Raw genomic sequence first — 8,749 nt, 5'->3', positions numbered from 1 at the left:
TTACAACACAAAAATCATTTAAATGTTTATCCACTGTATGAAAACGCCGTCAGTAACGCTGCAGGATTTGAAGTCATATTTAAGCGGAGGTGCTCTTCTCGTGAGCAGACACCTCACATCATAAAAGAGCGTTGAGTGACAGGTGCCTGCACGGGGCTGTTAAAAAGTGTTTGTTGACTCGAGTGTGTTTCCCACTCTTTGAGCGACTGATCTGCAAAGGTACACATAAAGGTCCTCCTTCAGCAATGTACACACAGCACTTGGGAAGGAGTACATAAAATAAATCCGCCACATTATAGAGTGTGTGTGTGTGTGTGTGTGTGTGTGTCGGGTGTGATAGGAGGGAGCGGCGGCGGCGGCGGCGAGAGAGAGTGGCAAGTTTGCATTCGCCCATACCAACAAGCTCCTATCTCATTAACAAACCGCTGAAATAAAAGAGTGCTTTTTTGGCTCACAGCTATAAAAAAATTATCATAGTGATGATGTTCCTCAGCCGTCAACAGAGCTGTGATAACGTTGTTTGATGATGACTTTCCCATGAATGTTAAGCAGCCGCCGCGGCGGAGGAAAGGAGCTTATCAGCGCCTAATGCCCATCTCTAATTCCTGCCCTTCTTGAACTAGCCATTTTCTAACAGCGTTAACTGTCAAATTTACATCCCGTCTTAATGCCACTAAAGAGTACGGGGGATGAAGAGTAAATGACAGCAGTGTAATGAGGAAGGCAAGGCATTCCTGCTTCCACTTTTCTCTCCCTCTCGCTCTTTCAAAAAGACGTAGGGATTTTTTTTTACGACATTAGTATGTTGGCTAGACGACGGTGGACGTACCTGTGGGCCTGACAATAGCGTGCGGTGCTGTTTCTAATGACACGTTTGTTCAAACACGTGCGTGATCTTTGCCGAGTGCTTTTCCACAGCCTGTTATCGGTCGATTGAACGACTGTTTTCATCGTACATATCTTCCGTTCGTAGGGGCCGGTGGGCTCTGACTATCGCTTCTTGTAGGAACAGAAGACAACTGAATGGCATTCTACTCTTTCAAGCCTTTCGAAAAACGTTTTATTTTATTGCCATTGTCCAATAACCTGAATCCAAACCTGCATGAAATGAGGCTCAACTGATGTAGAAAAGCTTCTGACCATAACTTATTTATTTTTATTGTTTGTTCCTACAAATAAATTGATATTATAGCATGATTGTATGTTTTCCAGAGTTTGTTTATAGATGATATTTAAATACAATTTCAGTCTATCTTAAAATATGTTTGACATATTATATCTTTATTTAAAACATTTTATCACCTTCTTTTGTCTCATTGTTACTTACCTTTTAATATAACTTGTCTTCATTCCTTCTTTACTAACTTTTGTCAATTCTTACATCAAGGATCTTCGATATTTAAATGTCTAGAACTTCTTGTTTTTCCTTTTAAACCACATGAGCGGAAAGGTTTTCTGTTTTGTTATGCGTCATTTACGTGAATTAAAGACACAATAGGAGCCAACTGGGCCATATTAAGGGGAGATATGTCCAAAAAAACACACTAAAAAGACGAATAATATTGGTTAAGGTTGAGTATCGATCTTTTTTTAAAACCAATTTCATGAGATCAATTAAAACCTAAAGGAAATAATAACAGAAATTGTACAAATCTTGAATTTAGTACAAAAGAACAATTGCTAACAAGTAAAAAAAAATCGTCTGATCTTCACTACCTTTGTCATTTATTCGCACAATAACATAGTAGTATTTATAATGGATATTGCAACTTGGCACAAATGTTTTGATCCTCGGTAAAACAAAAGCATTTTGATCGGTGCCACGAAGGTACTGCAGTTGGTTACCCAGCCTTAGAATTGGGTGATTTACAACTAGTGACAGATATACATACAGTATTCTGGTAGTATCCGGGAGTACTTGAAAATCACCATAGATCATATTTATCAAAGCACAAGTTTTGGCTTTCAGATTCCAATATTTTGATCACTTCTTCTAGGAAATTGTTTAAAATCTGTAGATTTACTCTGACCGCAGAAATCAGTCAAGGGTCTCCATGTGGCCCACAGTCCACACTTTGTTCAGGTCAGATTTGAAGTACCATGAGCTGAAGGTTCAATTGTCAGGTCACCGCTCTATGTTGCATCCATGGATTCCCCTATGTGCACGTATACTGGGTAAATACAAACAATAATAAAAAAAATATATGACCCTCTAATTGCCATTTGGTTTCCATGGAAATTAATGCATGCTTATGCAAATGAGCGGAAGGTTTTCAAAGGCCCGCGTGTAAATTGAGATGACATTTAAGCTTCATGACCAAGATGCTATCGGAGTAATTAATTCATTAGCTTTTTATTTCTCATTATTTAAAGATGATTTTTGTAACAACGAAGCGAGCGTCGGTTAAACCGGCGAGTGTTATAACACACACTCGGCGCGGATCAGATCCTGGCGCCGATACGGGAATATTCAAAAAAATTCAATCTCCTTCTCTCGCACGTGGCAAATCGAAGCGAGTTAACCAGAATAAAAAAAAGCCGCACCTTCCATCTTTGCTTTTCATAATCAACCATGTAAGTGAACCTATGAATATGTAGTCCATTTCGTTCCGAGGGGTCGCACTCTGGTAGGGCAGGACGCCGCAGATTACATCTGCGCTCGTCTGATTGGACGACGGGGGGAAAAGATTCAAACCGGGCTAATTTCATGCCAATCTGGTCGCCTCCAGTGAAACTATCCAGTCAGACAGTGGCAATAATGACTTGAAAAAGGACGCGAAAACAGATAAATGGTGTGCACCAGTTAAGGGGGGGGGTGGGGCAGAGTGTTTCACCTTTGAGGAGAAAATGGTTTCATTTAAATGTTTTTCCCTCCATCAGACATGCAACTTTTACGAAGTAATCCCAGCAATTAAACATCAAATGTAAGGGCAGAAACACACACGCTTCAAGTTGCTCGATAAATCCTGTTAGTGCTGCGTTCATGGTCTGATTCAGATACAAGTTTTAGATATGATGCGGATAAACATTTGGAATGAAGGTCAGGAATGGATGCTATTAGCTCCATGTGTCCAGGACTGCATTAGCAGCAGCACAGGCTTCCTGGTGTTCTAAGTCTATGTCGCTGCGTGGGAATTCAAAATGGAGCTCAATAAAATGAAAGAAGTGAGATAAATCATACATTTATGATAGCACTTTTCTGATATGAGGTTTAGAGAAACTCACTCGACTTGTAGAGTGCATACCTCTGCCAAGGAGCTCAACAACAAAATATTTTATAAGAGACAAACAACACAAGTAAAAAGGTCTTAAGATGTTTCTTAAAGGAGTCAGTAGATCCATCAGAGGGAGAGGAAGATCGTTCCAAAGTCCAAACAATGGAAGCGTGTTCAGGAACCATCAGTAGATTCTGATCCACAGACCTAAGAGCCCAAGCTGGGGTGTAAGTCTGGATCAGATCACTGATGGAAGGAGGAGCCTGACCATGAATAGATCTGAAAGTAAGAACCAGAATTTTAAAGTTGATCCTGAAAGAAACTGGCAGCCAGTGAAGAGTTTTAAGGATCGGGTAAATGTGAGTTCTTCTACTATAGCTGGTCAGAATTCTAGCTGCAGAGTTTTGTATTAACTGCAGGCGAGACATATCCTTAAACAAAAATCCTTGACCCTAGACATTTTTTCTAGTAACCATACAGTAAAAAATGAACAACATTTTGTAGATTTGTGTGCTGTGATTGTGTATTTGATAATGACACATTTTCCCTTTTTGTAGTAAAAGCCATATACTGAACTTCAGTGTCAAATCCCTCAAAGCATTCCCGGATCCAAATGGAACTTCCCAAAAGCATCAACATTTGAGAAAGTATTACTTATGTCATTATATTTTTGTCGTTATTTTATTTTCATTAAGTTTCAATAAAATATGTGTATTGTTTTATTTTGCGTCAGCTTTATTGTGAGGGCTTATTTTAACGAGTTAAATTATAAAATGTCTTATATGCTAGCAGTACTATTTCGGAGCTATGATGTGTGTGCACGAGGTGTTTTGCTGTGTACTGTGAATAACTTATGCTGAAATGACTCTGTTTCTAAATGAATGGTTAATGTCTGTATTTAAAAAATGTAATAAGGAAAAAACTAAACTAATATAGATTATTTTTAAAGTTTATTTTAGAACAGTACAGATGAGTAACATTGTCGATCACAACTTCCACCTGCTGTACTATTAAGTTTGTTGCTATCAAAAGCCAACACAGTATCAAATACCACCGCTGAATTAAACGTAGAGCAATACTATTATAAAAGATTCTAAATGAGCTGCTTGGCGGAGGTCTGCCCAATCCGAGTGTCTTTCCGGTTTGGTATGTTTTTGTTTAACTACCGTGGATTTTTTTTTATAATTGACTTTGCAATGCCTGTCATGACGCTGTCATGCGTGAGGAGATATTTTAATGGCCGAGCTAAAGAGCACCCGACTGAGCAGTGAGCAGAGGACGGTCAGAGACGAAGACCCGGCATCATCATGGCCCGGTCTCTCCTCTCCGCTCCGCCTCCGCTGAGCTCTCCGCCGGTGGGAACAACAGATTTGACACAAGAGTGCTGATGAATCTCATCACTTTAATGTGTTTATGCTCGCTAAGCCCCCGAAAAGCTTATTGCTGTTCAATGGAGTGCTACAAAGTTACCTAATTTCCCCCCTGGTCGTCTCTCGGTGCGGCTTCTCCCCCGTCTCTCGCCTAATAACGGCGTCAACCTGTGGAAGACAGAAGACACGCGGTGTCTCACAGATTTGTGTTATCGTTGCGGAGAATAGAGCTTGACGCAAAATACAGTGAGCGTAGATATTACTGTTTTTTCTTCCACCTTAAACTCCGTCTCACCGGCTCTCGGCATTGATCCCTTTTTACCGCCTTTTCACGCTAAGTGTTTTCCTCTTATCTCCCCCCCCCTCACCCACCACCACCACCTCCCTTCGCGCCTGTCTCACGTTCTAACCCACGACGGCCGCCTATATGACAGCTAACAGCCGGCATTAATTAAAATGTCATGCCTCCGAATCAATATTGCAAAACAGTTCAAACACAACTCCTTCCTCCGACTGCTGCGATAAGTGCTTTTGGGTGACAGGTGAGTCCGAGGAAGAGAGATGCGGGAGAAACAGTATGACGGAATTATCCGGGGGAGAACATGTAACATTAAAATGTATGACCCCCGCGATGTGTTACACACTCCTAGGCTTCACAATTGCAAATTATCCTCACTGTCACCGACGTGTGTGTGCGGCGCTAAACCGACAGATGCTAGAAGTCAGCAGCAACAGGCTCGGGCGCAGGAACTCTTTAGCGTCTTAAGTCTGCTTGAGACGCCGTAAAAGTCGCTAATAATCGCTCGGGTTTCGGGAAGAAGATGTTAAATCTGACTCCGGAGATGAACTGACGTCCATCTGATTCGACTCCTGCTGAGACTGGATCGTTATCACTGGGAGTTTATCAATATATTTAAAATAATAGAAATTTAAACAACATGTCAGCACTAAATGTAAAACTATCCCTTAAGCTTTTGTATATTAAGTAAAAGTAATAATATGTATTTTAAATAATAACTATAACCAGACATTGAATGTGACTTTATCATAAATATGATTGATTCAAATTGTATATACACACATTAAACATTATATTTCTCCAACCTGTTTCCTTTAAAGAACTGGTTTAATATTGGCTTTTTTTTCACGGACAGACATTTAATGTTTGGCAGATAAATACAGCAAGAATAAAACATCATAAGCGTTAAGGGTATGGGTTCCTGGCCCCCTTGGTGGTTTTGTACCACTGGTTTATTGGCCGCGATTTTTAACAACTGTATAGTATATATATAGTATTCAAATAGTAACAGACAAATGCAGCAGATATAGTTAGTATCAAAAATGTGCAAATCCATTTCCTGTTGAACAAATGGTTTTAAAGTTTTAGTTTTGAAATACATCCCTGCCAAGAAAAAGCAATTATTTTAATTTAATGTTAATTTTTTTGTTATGTATTGTATTAAAATAAATGTAATCATTAGATAAATTAACTTGTGTTAGGTATCTTATGTTTAATTAAATAAACATATTAGATGTCTTTATTTACTTCTAGAACATTAAATTATCTTTAGAAGTTTGAATTAACTTTAACTATATGTGCTCTGTGTATAGAGACATCTGTCATTAGGAAATCAGCACAAAATATAATATCTCGCTACTGTAAATACTCTTATACTGAAGTTATATTTGAGATGTTTTTTTTTAGTTTATTTTTACTTTTTCCCCAAGAAACAACTTCGCCTTATCCTATAAATAACAACGTTATCACAGACTGCTTTGAGATTAATGTTTAATTTTGCAATATCAGGATTATATGCGTGTATTAAACAATGAACTTCTAGTGATCTAGTCTTCAATCAATTGAATATACCAACGATTAACGCATCCCACCGTGAGTAACGTCATTAAGGACGTCCTGTTAAGCTAGCTGCTAGCTCCACGGTGCGCGAGTGAATGAAACGAAAGCGTAAAAAAAAGCGACAGAACTCACATCCTGAAGATAATTAAGCCAACAAAACATTAGTCCGACTGTTCTGCGAGTTGAATGGAAACCTTTGCGCCCTCTGTGAAAGACATTGTTCTAACGCGACACCCGGGACACGGATAGAATGTGACAAATTCTGTCGGAGTAAATATGGTTTAATAAATGAATTAGCTTCATAAATAATGGCTGTAATGACATTTTAGGGGACAATAAGCCTGAGCGTTGTCAGGAAATAGTTGATGTATGAGTTTCATGCCTCAGCGGTTCCTCAAAATGAATAGGCTCGGGAAGATAGCGGCGGCCAGCAACCAGCCTATTTCCTCGAATTATCTACTTGTTGTCAATTTGCACAGTGGAATTACACATGCAAATTGAACTGCCTGCACAAACACCACTTGGAGGTGATAAAAACAAATTAACAAAGGCTATAGAAGGAGGATTTATTTCACCGACGAACTCAGGTCAAGCAATACATGCATTTTACGATTGTGTGTACCCAATTTTGGTGTAATTATATCGGCAAATTATTCCCTGTAATCTTATTATTTTCCCCAACCTTCTCCTTACACACATAATTAACTCCCTCGTTTTACAATGAGAAAATTCCGCTCGCCTCGCCGGTTTTAATCTGATTCAGGGGGGTTTACGCCGCTCACCTTTCTGCACCGGGCGAAGGTCGCAGGTCAACAGTTTACCGGGTTGTTTTGTGCGCCCGCCCTGGTTAAGGAGGGTCGGTTTGAATGGAAAACAGCCGAAGTTACAGCGTTTAATACTCGTAATCACCTCTTCACATCACCCCTCCTATTAAGAAGGACCTCCACGTTTGCTATTAGATATCTCATTTACTTTGTACACACACTGCTAATCTGCTCTAATGGATTCTGCCACACCACGCCAGATCCAGATGACTTAAAATTATTACCACTCCGCGCAGATATGCCTTCCCTCATTTGAGCCTCAATTTGGCGGGCTGGCAAAAAAAAAAAAAAAAAACAGTCTGTCACAGTAAGATACTAATAATTAGGGGTTTAAGATGATTAGTTTATCTCCGTGCTCTTACAGTCCTTTCCCCTCTTATCCGCCGTGGCCAAAACTTAATAAGAGGCTCTAAGTTTTTAAACAGCCAACTCCAAATTACCAAGAAATGAAGGGAAATAATGAACTGGAAGCTGGTGCCAGGGAGACATGGTGGGAAGAGCTGAGCCACATTAATTCAAGTGTGAAATAGAACACAAAGTCTGGTAATCAATAAAGGAAGGACTCAGACCTGCGAGGCCAAAAAAACGTTCAGTAATAACAAGACTTTGAAACTCTCATTTACCTACAGACGCCGCGGCTCACATTAACTTGTCACACTGGTAATTAAAGTCAGGGGGTAATGCTGAGTGAGTGATACCAGTTTACGGTCGCATATTTTAGAGGATGAGATCAAGAGTTTGCACGTTGGAGATGACATCCAATATAGCGTATAAGCCCCATCAGGCCCGGTTTAATATGCACTGTATTTAGCGAAGCTCAGCCGAGTAAATCTCTCATCGGGAGGAGAGGGGGGTCAAGGAGAGTGGAAGGTCCTCAGGTTTGGCCGCAGAGATGGATTGGGTTTCAAGTATCTGTAGGTTTTCGGTGTGATTAAAAGTCCTCTCGTGGAGCTCATTTAGTAAATTGAAGATTCTTTAGAAGAGTTTAAAGGTCCTGTCAACCTTTAACACTTAAAAACATACATTTTGGTTCCTGAAAACAAGACTATAACAACTTTTACTTACTTTTACTGTACGTTCCATACGGTTTCCTCTCCTCTAAGCATATAACACCACTGTGTGGTTACTATGAAAGTTTTCCTCCAATTCTCAATACAGTTATTTAAACCTTTGCGTTATCTCAGGGTCAAGGTGACCCGATGGCCCCGGAAACAAACGTATCTGTTTTATCCCTTGTGTTGTCTCTGGGTCAAGTTGAACACCAGACAAAACAAGGGTTAAAAGAAACCTAATGTATCGTTGACCCCATAGTATTGCGATGTATTGCATCATTGCCCCTGTATTGTGATATGTATCGTGATATGTATCGTGATATGTATCGTGATATGTATCGTGATATGTATCGTGATATGTATCGTGATATGTATCGTGATATGTAAGTAAGTAAGTAAGTAATTTATATTTATAGAGCGGGACCTCTAC

This window comes from Callionymus lyra, chromosome 11 (genome assembly GCF_982586985.1).
Source record: "Callionymus lyra chromosome 11, fCalLyr1.hap1.1, whole genome shotgun sequence".
In the NCBI taxonomy this organism is placed as follows: domain Eukaryota; kingdom Metazoa; phylum Chordata; class Actinopteri; order Syngnathiformes; family Callionymidae; genus Callionymus; species Callionymus lyra.
This window is presented reverse-complemented; position numbering follows the sequence as displayed.